The following is a 21,677-nucleotide window of genomic DNA, read 5'->3' as shown; positions in this document are numbered from 1 at the left end:
AGTAAAGAGGGAGATATAGTTTACTAAGACAAAGTGAGAGATACATATAGATGAAGAAACAATTATACAAGATGAAAGGAGTCATAAGAAAGAGCGATATGATGATACACCTAAGATACTGATATGACTTGAGAAATAATGAGGGAGATATGAAGATTGAGTTTGTTGTCCAAGGCTAGAGAAATTGAAGATCAGAAAAGAGTTGTCTATTGATCAGAACAATTTTTTTTTTGTAGCCTATATAGAAGTTGGAAGATGCTAGTAGAGGGAGAGATTAAAATACAATGTAATATTTTCCTTTTGGTAATTTTGTTGGTATTGGTTTTGCATCAATGACAAAGAGGGAGATTGTTGAGAAAAAAATGTTACAAGTATGAGAATGTGATACAATCATTATTTTGTCACTGATGTCAAACCTGCTACTTGTTGGTCAGGCAATTGTTTATTTTGGTCTAAATGCTATCATTTTATCAATTGATGAAGAGGATTTGAAGAAGATAATATAACAAGAGTACCTAGAGAAAGGTTGAGTTATATGGTATATTAAAGGAGCACTAAGATCAGGTAAGATAGTGATGATATAATGTATTGTTTATTTGCTTAAGGTTGCAAAGGATGGATACATTGACTAAGTATAGAAGAAGAAGAAAAGAAAAATGTGTTTGCTAAACTTGACTGAGTGACTAGTAGGAGTCAAGCGATGTTAGTTCAAGTCGAGAAGAAAATCAATCAATGATGAGAAAAGTGAAGATACAGTCTATGTAGAGTGAAGTTAGTATGTGCCGAGTAAATTTTAGTGAGTGTCAAGTGATAGTGAAAAGATTGTATGTGCCAAATGAAATTTAGTGGATGTTGAGTAACACAATATGTGTCAAGCACTAGAAGTTAATTACCGTCGAGTGACATTGTAAAGATTTTGATTGTAGATTCATTGAATCTAAGCTGATAAAGTTGATTTCTTGGATTGTGTGAAGCATGTGGAAGATAAGCTTTATGATCTAAGTTAAACCATTTTGAGGCAAATCTGATAAGCATTAAGAAGGATGTTTCTAGAGGGAAAAAAATAGAAAAGAGGGAGGATTCAATGAATCTAACCTAAACCTAAGATGGAAAATTGTGATTAAGTGAAAAAAGATCACAATTCTCTTTGTAAGGGAATACAAGGCCAAAAGCAACTGTTGGCATGTGTGAGAACCCAAGGAAGACAAGAAGTCTAGGGTGTTGCTTCATATGGTGGCCGAATAGAAGAGCTTGCAATTGGCACACAAATAAAGAAGGCTTAAGAGAATTAATCTTTGAAGGGTGAACAAGCTATTAGAGGTGAAGTGTGAAAGCCAAGAAAAATAAAGGACTGAAACAAAGATCTGTAATCTACAAGTGAGATGTATTTTGTCATCAGATCAAGTCCTACTATTACTCTCTAACCATTGTGTCAGTTAGCATAAATGCTTTGGATTAAGGTTGAATTAATAGTCATTCATAAATTCTTTAATAGGGTGACATTCTAATGGAATGTTCTAAAATCCTCTAACAAGGCTCACTCCTAATAGGGTGGTTTAAATCCTTTAACTAGGTCACATTTAATAGTGTGTATTGTAACCTTTAATAGAGTTGGCCTTTCACAGGGCATCACTTTAGAAGAGTGAGAATTAGTAGCATGTTACTAGTGGTTTTTCCCAAATTGGGTTTTCATGTAAAATCATTATGTCAAAATGTGTGAATGATTCTATTATTTTTCATGTTTACATTTCTGCAATGTTATTTTGACTTAGGACAATAACCTACAAGTTTAAGTATTGGGTAATCTAATGGATGCGCAAGATACATGATAAGAATATATATGTATTAGCTTTATTAAGTACTGAAACATTTTAATTTGGAAATTTGGAACTTGGATAACTGATTCACCCTACCTCTCAGTTATTCTAAAGTAATCCAATAGTTAGGTGCATAATCATACCATAACTCAAAAGGTGTAACTCAAGTACCTTTCTTGACTCATACTATGTTCAAGGTATAAACATATGTACTTACAATTTCTCTTCAGTATTTTGGTGCAACATTTTTCTTTGTCATCAATGTCCTAGCATAGTCCATGATTGATCTATTCCTACTTTCTATTATACCATTATGTGGAGGGGTCTTTGGAGTAGACATTTGTCTCTTGATTCCTCTATAATTGTAGAATGTGTTGAATTCCCCAGATATGAATTCTCCCCCTCTGTCAAATCTTAGACACTTCAAGATTTTACCTATTTCTTTCTCAACTCTATCCAAATACCACTTAAACATTTGAAATGTATCATATTTTTCCTTTAGAAACATCATAGCCATCAACAAATTGAATAGAGTATTTTTCACCACAATAGATTTGCACACTAATACATCCAAAAAGGTTAGTATGGACCAACTATAAAATAACATCAGAAGTATAGGTCTTTCTCTTGAAACTATACTTGTCATTTTTTCCAACTGACATTGTTTACACATCACATTATTACGTTTCTTCAACTTTGCTAACCCTCTTACTTTCTTCATCTTACTAATGCTTACCAAATTGTCAAAGTTCACATGACATAGCCTCTTATGTCATAACTATATATCATCACATTGTGCAAACAAACAAGTATCATTAGATAGGTCTAGATAGAACAAATTACCTCTTTTTTGATCTCCACTTAATTGTGCCACACTCAATAAATTGTAGCTAAGTCCTTCAACCCAATAAGTATTATCACATTTGATCTTATCAATTAATTTTATTAGTCCTTTACCTTTTACAAGAAATGGTGCATCATTTCCAAACCTAACACTACCTCCTTTACAATGTTCAAGGTTTTCAAACTTACTTTTATCACCATTCATGTGATGTGAGAAACCAATATCAATCATCCATATATCAATTTTACTCATATATGAAATAAGTGTAATTTTTTCATTTTAATTAGAATCATCCATAATTACATAAATAGCTTCTTCATCATTACTACCAGATTCATCATCAAGATCTTCTTCAACAATGTAACAAGACTTCTGACACAAGGAATGACAAATAGAACTAGGACCAACAACACACCCAGCTATCCAGACAAACCTACAAGAGTTAACATAGCAGAAACACAACCAAAGAACAACAACCATAGAGGGAGAAGTGAAACACTTTATTGATTCTTCAAATATTCAACATATATGCCCAACTGTACAACCTTCTGGGTTACGACTAGATACAAAATACAAATCTCAGGTTCATGATTGTACATAATTTCACATTTTTGGGTACATATCATTTGCCTTTTGAACACTCTAAGTCTCTTCCCTGGAAAATCTCCCTAAAACTCAATCCTAGACCTCCTTAAATACTTGTGTGGCCATAGGTCAGCCTATCACAAAACTAAACCTGACATTAAATGCATGCACAGCCATAAGTCAACTCAAAATAAATATTAACTACCTATACCAAAATTAAATGTGAGCAAGGTCAGCCCAAAGTGGAACCAAACACAGACTACTCAGAAAATGAAGGCTTCACAAAATACTGGCACTTGACATCCACATGATCTTGACATCCAAATATCACTCAACAACCACTATGAACTCGACATCCTCCAATGCTTGATAACCATGGAGAACTCAAAAACCAAAGGAATCACTCGAAAACCAAAGGAATCACTTAGCAAAAACTAAGAACTTAGCATCAACTAAATGCTTGGCAACCACTAAAATCTCAGCAATGCAAGACATTGCAACTCGGCAAAACTAGGAGAACTAAAAACATGTAGGATAAAAATAAAACCCAAGATGCTCCTGCATCAAACAACTAGGGTTGGAAGAAATGATTCTCCTAAATCATTGAGATGTCACAACCTAAGTTGAATCCAAGCTAGATTGAGAAATGCATGAAGCATCTTCAATAGGTTTTTTCTTCAACTTCACCAAATATTCATAGTAATCTTTTCCTCTTATGCTCTTACCAACTCTTTGATCCAATACCTATTCAAATTCTTCAATTTACTTCTTAGGATAATCCTCTAATACAAAAAATTCATCATCTAAATCATGATACTTGTACAAATCAACAACATTGAATATAGGAGATATATCCATGTCATTAGGTAACTCAATTTCATAAGCATTACCACTATCAAACTTCAAAATCTTACAAGGTCCAAACTTCTTCATCTTCAAATTACTATATGTTCCAATAGGAAATCATCCTTTCTTCAAATAAACCATCACCTCATCACCAACTTCAAAAACATGATGTCTTCTAGACTTATCAACATTCTCCTTATACTTCTGATTAGTTTGTTCCAACCTCAACTTCACTTCTTTATGCAAAGACTCCATAAAATCAACAAATTCTTCTGCTACAACAGTTCTCTTTTCTTCACGGCCACACCCCTCAATTTTGATACTCCTCTAGGTTGTATTCTAGTAACAATCTCAAAAGGTATTTTCCTTGTACTCCTATTCATAGAATTATTATATGCAAACTCAACTTGTGCCAATACTATTTCCCAATTACTTGGCTTATCTCCAACTAAACATCTCAGTAAATTACCCAAGCTTCTATTCACAAGCTCAGTCTATCCATTTATTTGTGGATGGAATGTAGAACTAAACTTTGACTTAGTACCCATCTTCTTCCATAAAGTCTTCCAAAAATAACCAAAAAACTTACTATCTCTGTCAGAAATAATACTTCTTGGTAATCCATGCAATCTCACAATCTCTTTGAAGAAAAGTTTAGTAACATGCTCAACATCTGATGTCTTCTTACATGGTATGAAATGAGCCATTTTAGAAAATCTATCCACCACAACAAATATAGAATCATACCCCTTTACTATTTTAGGCAATCCAAGAACAAAAACCATATTGATGTCATTCCAAGGTTTCTCAAGAACAACAATAGGTGTATACAAACCAATATTTTGACTTACTCCTTTTACAACTTGAAAAACTCCACAACTCTTCACAAATTTCTAAACATCCTTATAAATTTTTGGCCAATAGTACGTCTCTTTTAGCAAACTCAATGTCTTATCAATTCCAAAATGTCTAGCCAATCCACCACTATGCTTTTCCTTAATCAAATTCAACCTCATAGAACTTCTAGGAATACACAACTAAATACCTTTGAGTAAAATATCTTTTTGAATGAAATACTCATCATACTTACTTATGTGATCTATTAGATTTGGTGCTTTGCACTCTCTCCATGCTTCAGAAAAATTAGGGTCAATATCATACAACTCTTTTATTTCATCAAAACCAAGAACTTCAACCTTCATCTCAGTCAATAAATAACATATTCTACTCAATGCATCAACAACTTTGTTAGTGAATCCACACTTATGCTTGATAACAAATGTAAAGCTCTAAAAATACTCAACCCACTTCATATGTCTTTGATTCAATTTATGTTGACTTCCCAATTACTGTAAAGCTTTATGATCAATATAAAACACAAACTTCTTAGGAATCAAATAATGTCTCCACTTCTTCAAGGCTTGAAAAATAGCATAAAAATCTTGAACATACATAGAATAATTCCTTTTAGCATCATTCAACTTCTCATTAAAGAAAGCAATAGGTTTTCCTTCTTGACTTAATATAGCTCCTATTACACTACCACTAGCATCATAATAAACTTGAAATACCTTATTGAAATTAGGCAAAGCCAATATAGGTAACTCAACAACCTTTTGTTTCAAAGTCTCAAAACTGTTATCAGATCCATGTGTCTACTTGAATTCATTTTTGTCTCCTCTCATTGTCTCAGTCATAGCACTACAAAAAAAACTTAAATTTCTTATAAATTTCCTATAAAAACTAGCCAAACCATGAAATGATCTTACATCATTCACATTCATAGGTGTAGGCCATTGAAAAATTGATTTTACCTTCTCCGGATCCATCTTCAAACCATTAGCTAAAATCACAAATCCCAAATATACAATCTCTTCTTGCATAAAAGAACACTTCTTCAAATTGATCATCAACTCCTCCTCTTTCAATATATGCAATACCTATCTAACATGCTCAAGATGTTCTTCCTTAGTTTTATTGAATATCAAAATGTCATCCAAATAAACAATCACAAACTTACCCAAGAATCTTTTTAAAACTTCAATCATCAACCTCATGAAAGTACTAGGTGTATTAGTCAAACCAAAAGGCATAACCAACCATTCATACAAACCATCTTTTGTGTTGAATGCAATCTTCCATTCATCACCTTCTCTAATTTTGATATGATGATAACCACTTTTTAAATCAATCTTTATAAAAAAAATTGCTCCACTTTGTTGTGGTTTCACAATGCATGCCCCATTTTGACTAGAAATGGGGACCCCCTACTTTATTTTTTCAACTTTTTGGAACCCTAGTCTAGGGTTTGAGTCTTTTTTAGGGTTTCATTTAGTGTTTCTGGTCAGATCTAGGTCCTGGTTTGAAAACCCAGTGTCCAGATTTCATCATCAGAGGGAAAAAGTCAATTTTACAAGGTTAAAAGGGCATACTTGGTGCACCTTAGAGGTGTGCTAGTGTGCCAAAGTACCCGAGGACCCTTCTCCCATTCCTCACTTGTATTTTTATGACACCAAGCATCTTGATTCATAGTGTCGCACCTGTTGAGGTGTGCATCTCTGCTTTTCACCACCAACCTGCACTCACAAAACATAACTTTAAAAACATCAAACACTAAGGGGGTGTGCAATAGTGCACCTACCTAGGTGCACTGACTCACACCTTTTATGTTTCAAAAACATAAAAAACCTTAAGAGAACAAAGCAAAACTCAAAAATATTAGCACACCCTTAAAGATAAAACACTTTTTCTTGCACTAGGTTAATAGGGTGTGCATCAACACACCCCATGAGGTGCACTAGTGCACACCCTCATGTTTTAGAGTTTGTAAAGGGTAAAGACACACCAGGCACACCTCAGAGGTGTGCTGGTGCACCCTTTTTTTGTATACTAGGGATAGAAATCAAAATTTTAGATGTTTTTGTCATAGAGTTTTTTTGGGTTTTCTCACATCACAATTAGGGTTCGTCTTAAATTAGTTTTTTCAAATTTTTGGACTAGTGTTTGCTTCTTTGTGTAGATGAAAAGGCATCCTTAACTTATCAGGGTCGTAACTTTTGACCTAGAGCTCAGAATTCAAAATCGTTTACACCATTGGAAAGAAGAACTGAAGATCTAATTTCAATCCCTAAAACAAAGAGCCTTTAGCTACCTAATTTAAGGGAATGATGAATTTTTCAACTTGAAATTTTGAGCAGAAGACCTCCAAAAAAGCCAGTTAAAAGGACCTAGGAAAAACTTGTAAAAAATATGAAAAAGTTTCAAACATTTGATCACCTAGTCTCTCACCGAGAAGGATAGGGCAGTTGGAGAGAAGAAGAGATCAAAGATATAGGGGTTAGACACATGAACCATAATAGGTTCCTCATCTTATGCAACTATTAGTGACAAGATTCAACACAGATGCCTTGGGATTTCAGATAGAAGAAGCAAAATGAGTTCAAATGTATGAAAGTGTTTGGCTATAAAGAGGGTATAAATCATAAAAAAGAGGCAAAGTAAGTACACAAAAAATGATGCTAGACCCCATTTCAGAAAAACCCAAAAACCATTTTCAAAATTGAGAACTTTGATTTTTTGGTGAATTAAGCACTTTGAGGTGAGCTGGTGAGCTACTGCCCTTTTTGGTAAAGAAGTGTTCGAAGAATTTTGGAGAAGTCAGAGGTGAGCTAGTGAGTTGATTTTGCATTTTTAGACCTTTGAGGTGAGTTAGTGAGCTAATTTTGTATTTTTAGACCTTTGAGGTGAGTTGGTGAGCTACTACACTTTTTGGCAACAAAGTGTTGGAAGAATTTTGGAGAAGTTAGAGGTGAGATGGTGAGTTGATTTTGCATTTTTGAACCTTTGAGGTGAGCTGGTGAGCTACTACACTTTTTGGAGTTAGAGGTGAGCTGGTGAGCAGGTGCACTTCTTATGAGGTACACTTTTCTAGAGGTGCACTGACAGTTAATTGCTAGTGCTAAAAATAGAGCTTTCCATGCATCAGAAACACATTTTGGCAGCAGTTTAACTCTGATAGATGCCCAGTAAAGGATCAACTTCTACTTTTGACACTTCCAGACACTTCCACATTGACTAAAGGCTTTCTTATTCTTTTTCTCTCATAATTTCTTTGTTTTATGACATGTAAAGGCTCATGCATCCAATTAATAAATATAAAATGGATGGAGTCCTACTAAGCACTAGTTAGATTGTTAGTTTGTATATAATTAGTTTGTTTTCTTAAATTAAAAGCATATTATTGCATGAAGATATCTCTCACTCTCAACACAAATTGAGGAGATGATTTCTTATAAATACTAAATTTTAATATGTATTTAGGGTTGCCATTATTTTGCAATAATAAATGCTTTTGGTGCTCACATTTGGAGTGTAGTGATTCTTACCTAAGTGTGTTATATTTTGTGAATGTATATTCATGGAATGTGATTGAGCCAAAAGTTTATTATTTTATTTTTGGTTGTGTGATCTTTTACTTTTAGTATTTGCTATGGGTCTACAAATTTCATTGACATATCTAATTTGAGAAGAGATCAACATTTTGTTCCTTGATAGCTTTTTGTCTCATATGAGCACACTTTTCATGGCCTTGAAATCTGACAAAAAGTGAAACATCATATGATTATTGAATTCCTCATAAATGATTGCATCAGTGGAATTAAGAAAGTGTTGTTCCTACTTTCATTGGTTACCCACCGATCTTTTTGAAAGCTTAACTCGCAAATGTGTTGTTCATGCAGTGTATGTCCATTAGAAATTTTTCTTTCATGTTATTTACTTTCATCTCTTGTTACTTTATCTTTGTTATTTTCTTTGCTAACTGCTAGTTCAATTAGGAATTCATATAGTTGCATTGTTAGATTGCATTGATTAAAAAATAGAAAATACCAAAAATCATATCTCTTTTGTGGTTAATTTTGAAACAACAAGTAGATTTCTCATTTGATCCAAAATTGGTTCAAACCATCGAAGAAATCCTCATGAACAAACACATTTATCTTCAACTGAGAGGATTCTAGTAGGTCAAAAGATCACCTAGAACCTTGGAGTTGATCCTCGAATTAGCTTTTCAAGAAAGAAGTTCAAAAGGATTCCTATCATTAAGCATCATGCAAAATGATAGCTCAACACACTCAAAAAATCCATTATGTCATCCATCCTTAGCATAGGAAACCTATATGTCATGTCCCCTTTTCAAATAATTAAAAAATAATAATCTTTGCTAAGGCAGGCAGGCCCAAGAAAGTGAAGTTTCGGAAAAAGGGGGTTAATCTTTGGAAACCGTTGGACTAATAAATGAAAATTATTATTAAAATATGTTTCATTAACCTCTCTTGGATGTGAGTTACAGTTATTCCCTCTTTTAAGGGGTTTGGAGGCATTTTGGGCTGATGGGAGAACTGGATTTTTGCTCATTCTTTGTTATTCTTCAGAGGCTGCCAAACCTGTGGAGAAGGAGACCCAAGAACGGGAGTTTGCAGGTTTCCAGGGAGACCCAAGAATGGGAGTTTTCAGGTTTACAGGAAGGCTAAGGATGGGAGTTTGAAGCCATTCCATGTGCATGCTCATACAGAGTTTTGCCTTTGTGCTGAACAGTGTAGATTTGTGGGTTTTTGGGTGTGTTTTTTGCATGAGTTTGGTGTTTTCAGTTGAGCATTTCATATCAGTTTTGGTTGCTGCTGTATTTCAGACTTTAAGCTGTTAAAATAGAGCTGAATATATGCATTGGAACATGATTAAACTTCTGAGATAGTTTATTAGTGTTGTGTGGTGTTTCCGGGCATTTTTGTGTTAATTTCGGGAGCCCGATGAGCATAGTTTTTGTCCTACATTTGAGAACTGTTGTGTAAAGGTTATACGGATCTGGAAATGTCATTTTTTAGGCTGTTATGCTGCTGAAATTTCTTTAAAAATTTCCACTTTCAGATTTATTAATAATTGGTGAAGCTGTGAAGCTTTTGGCACAATTTCTGGCATACCCGATTTGGGGTTTCTTGAGAAATTTGGAGGATCTTTGTGATATAAGTTGTTTGATCTTAAAGATCTGATTAAAGGTTGGAAATATCATGTAAAATCAGAAAAGGGACATTTCAGTGGTATCAAAACCATGATCTTGCCAGCCTGAGGGTTTGTAGAAGTTTGCAGGTTAGTTTTGACAACTACCCAGATCTTGCATTTCAGTTTTGAGAACTACCCAAATCTTGCATGTCATAATTTATGATTGCATGTTGCTTCTAATCAGATTCATGTCAAAATTTATGGTTTCATGCTACTTCTAATCATTTTCATGTTAGTTCTTGGTGAATTTGGTGGTTGTAGAAGTTTGCATTTCAGTTTTGACAAGTACCCAGATCTTGCATGTCAGTTTTGACAACTACCCAGATCTTGCATGTCATAATTTGGTGGTTGCATGTTGCTTCTAATTAGTTGCATATCAAAATTTATGGTTTCATGCTACTTCTAATCATTTTCATGTTAGTTCTTGGTGAATTTGGTGGTTGTAGAAGTTTGCATGTCAGTTTTGACAACTACCCAGATCTTGCATGTCATAATTTGGTGGTTGCATGTTGCTTCTAATCAGTTGCATGTCCAAATATATGGTTGCATGCTAATTCTAATAATTTGCATGTTAGTTCTTGGTGTTTGAAGAAGTTATATCCTATTGGGGTTACACTCTACTTTATCCAGAATGGACAGGTATAGTACAGAGTCTCAGAGGAAACGATCTTGGACAATTGATAGCCAGAGTCAAAATAGTAGAAAGGATGGTTATTTAGACATTCAAGATAAACTTATGAAAATAAGCCATGACATGTCTAAACAGTTGGTTGAGCACCACTGTATAATGAATGACATGTTATCTGACCCAGCTAAGGTGGATAAGTTGACTGGATTTCTATTTGGCAGATTTTCTCACAGGACAGATGACACAATTCCTAAGAACTTGCATGAGGAGTTTGAGAAACTAGCTGATAGCTAGGTAGAGGTCTTAGATTCTACTCTACCACAGGAGGTGGTGGGAAAGGATATTACATAGATTGATAGTAATGGTCAACTTGATACTCAAATTGAGACAATTATTTACAGGTTGTCACAAGGTGATGCCACAGGTATTCAGGATGGTATAGTTACAATAGGTAGTGACTACAGTGTAGTGGGTTCAGATGATGATTATGAGGATGTTGTTGTGCAGGATGGTGAGATACCTGGTAGAGATGAGCAAACATTGAGCATTCATGACTTTGCTGAGAAAGAGTACTAGGCACAGTTAGATGCTTCATCACATGAGGTTGAGGCAGGTAGTACTTCACATGATTTATCCCGCCAGCTGAAGGTGAGTGAAGATAGTATTTTTACTTCATTATCTCATCATGATAGGTATGTGGAGTTAGTTGGTATTGGTCATATTACTCAAGTGAGGATTTTGCTTGAGTTACCAGCTGATTCTCGTTTACAGATATGGACTCAAGATTGTTATATTGGCATTTGGGATTCAGTTGACAGGAGATCTTTAACACTTTTTGGTAGCAGTGTTTGTTTGGGTACTATCATGGATTTGATTAGCAGATTGCACGATGTTGTCTTTTCTTGTGCTAGTAGCTTGTCCAATGTTGGTATTAGTTTTTATACACCAATGTTGGGCTTTGTTCATATATCCAGTCGACCATACTTGCTAGAATGTGTTGATGATATTTCATATTTGGCAGTGTGTATAGATGAGTCCCAAGATCATATTGGCATTGATGACATCCAGGAGGATGCAGTGGGAAATTTTGAAGACTTAGTTTCCTTGGGTATAGAGGAGTTGGACAACAATGCTAATGTTTTTGATACTCCGTATGTTGATATGAGTTTTAGATTTGATTCACAGGATATGGATGGTAATACTCTAGAGACTAGTAACTTTGAGGATACTCCTTTAGACAGTGCATCAGAGGAGGTTTGTAGGAGATAGTCAAGCCAGTGCCATCATGTGTCTAATCAGTTGAGAGTTAGTGACCAAGACATTGCTATCACTTGCCAGCATTTCGATGCTGCTCGTTAGTTGTTAGCAGTTTATGGATGGGGTTCTCCTACTAGTGATGAGCAGGGAGGCAGTTATCTTTCCTTGATAGAGTTCCACTCTTTATGGGAGGCTATCCAGATTCTGAGACAGGATTATATGCAGTTGGTAGCCGACAGAGATTATCTTATGAAGTGGGGAAGTACAGCATATGATGCATTGTTGGCCAAGGAAGATGAGGTGAGTGAGCTTACTGAGCAGCTTGAGGTGACTTCTGAGATTCTTGAGAGTACACAGTTGGCTTTCAAGGAGTCACAGTTTCATTTAGCTAAGGTGACCATGGAGTTAGAGCGACTACAGTCTTCACCTGATTCTATACAGTCACAAGCTGTGGTGTTTGGTGATCCGAGGATGTCCATGGCCGAGATTGTCAGAGACAGTGGAGATGGGGATGCATCCATTCTTGATACTAACATTGGAATATCAGGTTCATTCCCAGTAGAGTTAGGTTCAGTTGAGTTGGGTGTTGTAGTAGATTGTTGTATGCCTAACATGGTGGTGGCCTCTAGTATTGATGGCATAGAGACTAGAGATGTATCAAAGATCATGTGTGATGTTGGTGAGTCGGCAGTTGGCATGGTTCCTACTAGTAACACTACTCCCTTGGTGATATCTTTGGAGGTAGTAGTTAGTTCCAACATGGTTAATGATCAATTGCAGTTAGTTTCATCTGGATTACAGTCTGAGCCACTGACTGAGATTGGTGCATTCTATCGGCATTACACTGTGAGGTATGCTCATCAATTTACCTTTGATGACCATGTTGATGAGATAATGATACAGAGATGTACTTTGGTTCCTAGTGCTTATCATCAGTTATGGGACAATTTGATGCCTCAAGATGAGAGTTGTGATGGGCATGACATGGCGATAGGTTCTACAATTGATAGCTTGATAATACATGACTTAGAGCAGGAGTTTCAGAGTGATGCTTCAGCGGGTGTTGTTATTGATTCTACTCCTTTGGCTATGACATCTCCTGACTTAGTTGGTGATCAGTCATAGTGGGTTGTATCACTTGTTCATGGTGAGTTTTTGACTAAGGTTGGTTTTTTTTATCAACATTATATTGCAAGGTATGTACATCAGTTAGCATTTGATCCTTGTGTTGAGGAGCTGATGGCAGGAAAATTTGGTTTGGGTTCCAATTCTTGCTATTTATCTTGTGATGGCTTTTCACCATTAGGGGTGCATGGTAGTTATGGTTATGAGATAGTGGCCAATGATTTGCAAAGTTGTGTTGACTGCAAAAGTTGTACAGTTTGTGGATTCTCCATACTTGGTACAGTTTCATTCGAGAGCATTCACCATTGTTGCAGAGTTGGATTGTGCATTCCGTATAGGCCAGTGGGATGCATTGATGGTATTTACTATGTTGGTAGTTTGATTTGTCCACTTTGCTTGGGTTCTAATGTTCTAAGAGTTTTTGCCTCATGGGTTTTTGATTGTGGTAGTGGTGATTTCGGAGTTTGGTTGAGCTATAATTGTCAGTTTGATTATGGATTCCTCTTGGTCATATTGCAGAGGATATTGCAGGAGCCTGTGTTAATTGGTAGTAGTATAGTTCATGACTACATTTGGGATCCAGGTGGATTGATTGGTTTATTGTTCAACCATTGCTTGAGGACAAGCAATGTTTGGGAGGGGAGGACTTGTCATGTCCCCTTTTCAAATAATTAAAAAATAATAATCTTTGCTAAGGCAAGCAGGCCCAAGAAAGTGAAGTTTCAGAAAAAGGGAGTTAATCTTTGGAAACCATTGGACTAATAAATGAAAATTATTATTAAAATATGTTTCATTAACCTCTCTTGGATGTGAGTTACAGTTATGCCCTCTTTTAAGGGGTTTGGAGGCATTTTGGGTTGATGGGAGAACTGGATTTTTGCTCATTCTTTGTTATTCTTCAGAGGCTGCCAAACTTGTGGAGAAGGGACCCAAGAACGGGAGTTTGCAGGTTTCTAGGAAGGCTAAGGACAGGAGTTTGAAGCCATTCCATGTGCATGCTCATACAGAGTTTGCCTTTGTGCTGAACAATGTAGATTTGTGGGTTTTTGGGTGTGTTTTTTGCATGAGTTTGGTGTTTTCAGTTGAGCATTTCATATCAATTTTGGTTGCTACTGTATTTCAGACTTTGAGCTGTTAAAATAGAGCTGAATATATGAATTGGGATGTGATTAAACTTCTGAGATAGTTTATTAGTGTTGTGTGGTGTTTTCGGGCATTTTTGTGTTAATTTCGGGAGCCCGGTGAGCATAGTTTTTGTCCTACATTTGAGAACTGTTGTGTAAAGGTTATATGGATCTGGAAATTTCATTTTGTAGGCTGTTATGCTTCTAAAATTTTTGTAAAAATGTCCACTTTCAGATTTATTAATAATTGGTGAAGCTGTGAAGCTTTTGGCACAATTTCTGGCATACCCGATTTGGGGTTTCTTGAGAAATTTGGAGGATCTTTGTGATATAAGTTGTTTGATCTTAAAGATCTGATTAAAGGTTGGAAATATCATGTAAAATCAGAAAAGGGACATTTCACTATATTTCATTGTGATCTTGTTAATAGCTCCGGAATTAGTACACATTCTCCATTCTCCATTCTTTTTTGGTGCTAATACAATAGGTACAACACATGGACTCAAACTTTCTTTGATTAATCTCTTTTGCAGAAATTTGTGCACTTGTCTATTAAGTTATTCATTCTCTATAGGTGTCAATCTATATGGTGCTTTGTTTGGAAAACTAGCTCTAAGAATTAGATCCATACAATGACTTATACTTCTCATTGGAGGTAAACCATCTGGTATATTCTCTACAACAATCTCTTTATACTCATTCATCAATTCTACAATTTCTTTTGGTACTCAGTCAATACTATCATCACTCGGCCATTACTACCCAAACTAAGTCCTCTAGGAACTATGGAAAAACAAACTTCATTCTTCTTCACTTCTTTTTCAAATTGTTTTCCATTAATCATGCAAACTTTTATTGCAATACAATTAACCTCATTTGGACTTTCAATCAAAGGCAGCAATATTTTCTTCTTCCCATTCACCCAAAGAGTATATTGATTCAATCTTCCATCATGTACAACATATTTATCATATTGCCAAGGTCTCCCCAACAAAATATGACAACAATCCATAGGCATAATATAACACAACACTTCATCAAAATAATGTCCAATATTGAACTTCACAATGCATTGCTCACTTACCAATATCTTATGCTAATCTTTGATCCATGAAACATGATAGGGTTTGGGATGCTTTAGCCTCTACAACTATAACTTTGTAACTAGCTCTTCTTATGCCAAATTTGTAGAACGTCCACTATCAATTATCACTTTGCAACATTTTCCAAGCATCTTACATCTTGTCTTGAAAAGAATTCTCCTTAAAACAAGGTCGTCATCACTTCCCTTACTACATAAGGTTCTTCTCACCATCAGATTTTCACTAGCCTTAGGTCCACTTGGTGAACCCTCATCATCTACTAGAATTACAACATTTTTGTTACCTTGTCCACTTTCAGAGGATCTACATTCAAAAGATCTATGCCTTCTTTACCGCATTTGAAATAATTACCAGGAAAACCACCTCTAGTATAAGAATTATGTCTTCCTTGGTAAGAATTAGTATCTCCTCTGTATGAATTATGACATTTCCATTTAGTCTTTTTTTTGTCATCACTCTTCCATTCAAATTTTCCCTTATCTTGCACAACATTTTCAGATCTGCCACCTTCTCCATAGGGTCTATGTCTACCCCTCTAGAATTTACCACCTCTACCTCTTTGTCTTTGTTCATGCTTGTTCGTCAAGATTTCCTCAACTTTCAAGGCATATTGATATGCTTCTTCCACACTTTCCAATTTCACAAAACTTATTTCCTCTGGAATTTCAAATCTCAATCCATTTAGATACCTTTCAATTTTCTCAACATCATGATCCACATGTCTAGATCTGATATCCAACCTATGAAATTCCTTACTATACTCTTTCATAGTGATTTCCCTTTGTCTCAAATTTTGCATCTTTCTCAACAAGCTAACTTGGTAATCAACAAGAAGGAATTTGTTCTTTACCTTGTTCACTATTTTCACCCAAGTTTTGATCTTCTCCTTTCCTCTCCTTTGTCTATCTGTTTGTAAATGCTCCCACCATAGTGAGGCATGACTTTTCAACCTTATAATTACAATTTTCACCTTCCTATTATCAGGAGTGTTTTCATACTCAAAGAACTTCTCCATTTCAAAGATCCAATCCAACATAACATTGGTATCCAATTTTCCATCATAAGGAACAACTTCTATAATAGGCTTTGAATTTTCCCTAGACAACACCCTTAACAACCTTGCTTCATCTTAGTCTTTTTCAAGTTCTGGTTAGGGTTTGGTGCTACTACTTCATCATCAAGATGTGCTCCTCTCCTTTGGGATGTCTCCATAGCATCCAATCTGGCTACAATTTGTCTCAATGTATCCAATATCGCATTATCAACATTTCCTCTACCTCGAACCATGTTTACAAATCAGGTTCCTGCAAGATCGTAACCCTTTGCAAGTTATAGGTCAAATTCATAGATCTAAAACCGTACAACCATATTCACTTAGGGTTCTACATGATCCAATCACCAAAAGGAAAAACCTCAAGCTCTAATACCACTTGACGCAAGGAGGGACATATAGAACTAGGGCCAAAGGAACACCCAACTATCTAGACCAACTTGTGAGAGTAAACATAGTAGAAACACAACAAAAGAACAATAACCACAGGAGGGAGAAGCAAAACAATTTATTGATTCTTCAAATATTCAACATACATGCCCAACTATACGACCTTCTAGGTTATGACTAGATACAAAATAAAAATCTTAGGTTCACGATAATACATAAGTTCACATTTATAGGTACATATCATTTTCCTTTTGAACTATCTAAGTCTCTTCCCTAAAAAATCTCCCTAAAACTCAATCCTAGACCTCCTTAAATACTTGTGTGGCCACAAGTCAGCCTATCACAAAACTAAACCTTACATTAAATGTATGCACAACCATAAGTTAGCTCACAAAAAATATTAACTACCTATACCAAAATTAAATGCGAGCAAGGTTTACGTAGATTAGAACCAAACAAAAACTACTTGGCAAATGAAGGCTTCACAAAATACTGGCACTCAACATCCACACAAGCTTGACATCCAAAGATTACTTGGAAACCATTATGAACTCAACATCCTCCAACGCTCGACAACCATGGAGAACTCCGTAACCAAAGGATCACTCAACAACCAAAGGAATCACTTAGCAACCAATGGAATGACTTGACAACAACTAAGAACTCAACATCAACTAAATGCTCGAATAGTAGTGCAACCCAAGATGCTCCTACATCAACTTCTTACCTTTTCCTTTATAGTCCTTCTATTCTTTGTTGTTTTTTCCATCTCTTCCACCTTTAAACTTGTTGTCTTTCCTTTCATCCTTGTCATCCCTACCAGGACATCTTGCAGCTATATGACCAACTTTATTGTATGAAAAATAGATTGTAGAGAGTTTACCTTTGAATTTTTCTTTTTCTCTTAGAAGTATCCTATTAGCATGAATGCTGATACTATGGGGGAGAAATGCAAAATAGTGTTATGACTGTGTTTGTCATTGATGATAACATAGTAAGACTGATAGAGTAGCAAAATGAGATTTCTGAATTAAGGACACCACATTGCATATCGGCCTATGCACAGTTAACAAAAGGTACTACAACATATATTTGACATGTGGTCAGTTCTGAAGAACCTGAATCGACATTGTACAGAAGATATCAGTGATTCACAAAGAACCACAAGAAACATAGCATTAGGAAAATAGTTTTTGTTGAATGATCAATATAACATATTATGCTTGGAATGAAGGGTTGCATAGTCAAATTAGAGGAAGTTCACTGACAATTGATGATGTTAGTAAGTGCACAAGTAGGAAAGTCACACAAGATCAAATAGTGGAGAAGAATTCACCTCCAGAAATTCAATAGCTATTGTGAAGAACATGGCATCAGGAGACAATTATCCTCACCCCATACACCTGAGGAGAATGGGATTGTAGAAAGGAGAAACAAATCAATTGCTAAAGCAACAAGAGGCATGCTATTTGAGAATGATGTACCAAAGACCTTTTGGAGAGAAATAGTCAATATAGTACTATACACACTGAACTGAGTATAGATTAGAAAAGTTATGGACAAAACACCCTATGAATTATCGTTTGGTCATTCACCATCAGTCAAGTACTTCAAGATATTTGGAAGCAAATGTTACATCAGAAGAGATGATGACATTGGTAAATTTGATCCAAGAAGTGATGAAGGTATGTTTCTTGGTTATTCATTGAAAAGTAAAGCTTACAAATGTTTTAACTATAGAACAAAAACCATAGTAGAGTGCGCAAATGTTAAAATTGACAAAAAGTTTGGCATTGAAGAAAAGATAATGGACTATAACTCTGATGGAGAAGATTACTCTAGAATGGCTAGTAGAAGTAATGAGTTATTTTTCAAGACTAACAATGACATGCAAAATAATGTGAAAATTGAAGATGTGAGAGATAAATAGAATGTAGTACCCGAGATAAGAGTTGAAGCTCCTACCCCAAATAGAAAATTGACAAGAAATCATCATGTTGATCAGATAATAGGAAGTAAAGAAAAAGGAGTGATGATAAGGAGAAAAATTAATGAACTATGTTTGATATCTCAAGTAGAACCAAGAAGTAGAGATGAAACAATTAAAGATGATCATTGGATAAAAGCAACGCAGGAAGAACTCCAACAGATAATCAAGAATGACACATGGGAATTGGTTCCTAGACCAAAGGACAAAAATGTGATTGGCACTAAATGGGTATTTAGAAATAAAATGAATGAATAGAAGTAATAATAAATAAGGCAAGACTTATATGCAAAGGATACTCTCAACAAGAAGGAATTGATTATGAAGAGAGATATACACTTGTAGTAAGGATGGAAGCAGTCAGAATGTTCCTAGCATATGCAACAAACAAGAACTTTAATGTATATTAGATGGATGTCAAATCAGAATTCTTGAATGGAGAGCTTGAAGAAGAGGTTTAGATTGAATAACCAAAGGGCTTTCCTTTAACGAAAGAAAAAGAAATGGTTTGCAAATTAAAGAAAGCATTGTATGGATTAAAGAAAGCACCAAGAACCTGGTATGCAAGGTTGGACATATACCTTGCAAAGCTTGGATTTGCTAAAGGAACAAAAAATAGTAACCTATACTTGAAGGAAATAGATGATGGTTTGCTAATAATCATTGTATTTGTTGATGACATCATTTTTGGCAGAAATGATGAAGCTAGTAACAAATTCTCAAAAGACATGAAGAATGAGTTTGAAATGAGCATGATAGGTGAAATGAAATTCTTCTTGGGATTGAAAATTGTTCAAAATAAAGAAGACATCTTTATTTCTCAAACCAAGTATTTAAAGCATCTACTAAAAAGATCTGGTTTAGAAAGTTGTAAACCTGTTGGAACTCCTATGGTAACTAGTCATAAGTTATCAAGCAAAGATAAGATGCCTACTGTTGAACAAAAGAAGTAAAAATCTATGGTTGATGGATTATAGTATCTGACTCATAGTAGACCAAACATAGCTAATGCAGTTGGAATTGTGACAAGTTTTCAAGTTGATCCTAAGGAGTATCACTATGCAAAAATAAAAAGAATATTTAGATATCTGAAAGGAACATTAGATTATGGTATTTGGTATGATAGAAATAATGACTTTACTCTTTTCACTTATACAAATGTTGATTGGGTAGCAGATAGGGATGACAGTAAAAGCACTAGTGGAGGAGAATTTTTCCTTGGAGGAAGATTAGTTTCTTGGCTCAGCAAGAAGCAAGATTGTACCTCTCAAAGTGCTGTAGAAGCAAAGTATGTTGTAGCAGCAAATAACTATAATCAAGTCATATGGATGAAGCAAATAATGAAGGATATTGGAATAACATTCACATACCCTATTATCATTTATTGTGATAACACAAGTACAATCAACATGTCTAAGAATCCTATTTTGCACTCTAAAACTAAGGACATAGCAATAAAGTATCATGTACTAAAAGAGAAAGTTGCAGAGAAAGAAATCAGATTATAATACATCAGCACTAAGGAACAAATTGCAGACATTTTCACAAAGGCCTTGCCAAAGGATATATTTGAATATCTAAGAGGTATGCTTGGGTTTATGCCCCTACCTAGCTTAGAGTAGAAGATGCAGAAGTGCATTAGTCCAGGGTACACAACACCATTGTTAGATTGGACTGAATGCTGATGCTTCTCCAATGGGGGAGTATATGTGATGAACTGAGTCAGTCAAGGACTCTTGGAAATAGATAATTGGTATACAATAGTATCTTTAGATGCTTGTGGTGTTTATAAAAGAATTGCAGAGCACTAGACTAACTTGTGGTCATGCTAATAGGTTTATTTTTATACTAACTTTGACATTGATGTCAATGGGGGAGAGTAATTGACTGAAAAACATTGTAATGGGAATAGTGTTGAAGGATTTGATTGATTGGTATTCTTGGAACTAGATGTTTTTCATCTATGTTTCCATCAATGCCAAAGGGAGATATTTTTAGCATGAATGCTGATGCTATAGGGGAGTAGCGTAGAATAGTGTTATGACTGTGTTTGTCATTGATGAAAACATAGTAAGATTGACAGAGTAGTAGACTAAGATTTTTGAATTGAGGACACCACATTGCATATCTTCCTATGCACAATTAACAAAAAGTACTACAACATATATTTGACATGTGGTCAAGTGTGCAAAACTTGAATTGACATCGTACAAAAGATATTAGTGATTTATAGAGAACCATAGGAAATAGAGCATTAGAAAAATAGTTTCTACTAAATGATCAATACAACATATTATACTTGGAATGAAGGGTTGTGTTGGTGTTTTAAAACTACTGAACAACAAAATGTTCAATACCAGAATGATAACACTCACATAACCTAAGTATCAGCTAATTCCCATCATCAGCTATATGAGTAAACCGTTTGGACCCAACTTTAACAAAACCAAAGGATGGTTTCCTACTCTTTTGGCTCTGCTAAACCAAGGTGGGTGTACCTAGGGATATTTTTAATGTACACTAATATGTAAAGATTCTTTTAGTTTCATTCTAATTCTCATCTATTACCCCACTAACACATGCACAGTTTACCTCGATTCTTTCAATATTTTCAACCTTGTATATATCCCTTATTCACAGATCTGGTCCTAATTCTCTTAGAATTTACAAATATTCCTAGAAATAGTAGCTACCTAAGACTCAGAAAATACATATAAATGAGTATTGAACAGCATTCAAAACCTTAGACACAATTGAATAAAAAATGATTTTGATTTTATAAAATGATTTGATATGCATCAATAGAATTCATCCTTCTTACTTTTGACTCATGGGACTAGTGCCTTATCCATTGGGCAAAAAA

This window comes from Cupressus sempervirens, chromosome 4, assembly GCF_028749045.1.
Source record: "Cupressus sempervirens isolate cs-2001-9-10 chromosome 4, ASM2874904v1, whole genome shotgun sequence".
NCBI classification, from domain to species: Eukaryota; Viridiplantae; Streptophyta; class Pinopsida; order Cupressales; family Cupressaceae; genus Cupressus; species Cupressus sempervirens.
The sequence above is the reverse complement of the archived record's forward strand: the minus strand, read 5'-3'. Positions refer to the sequence as shown.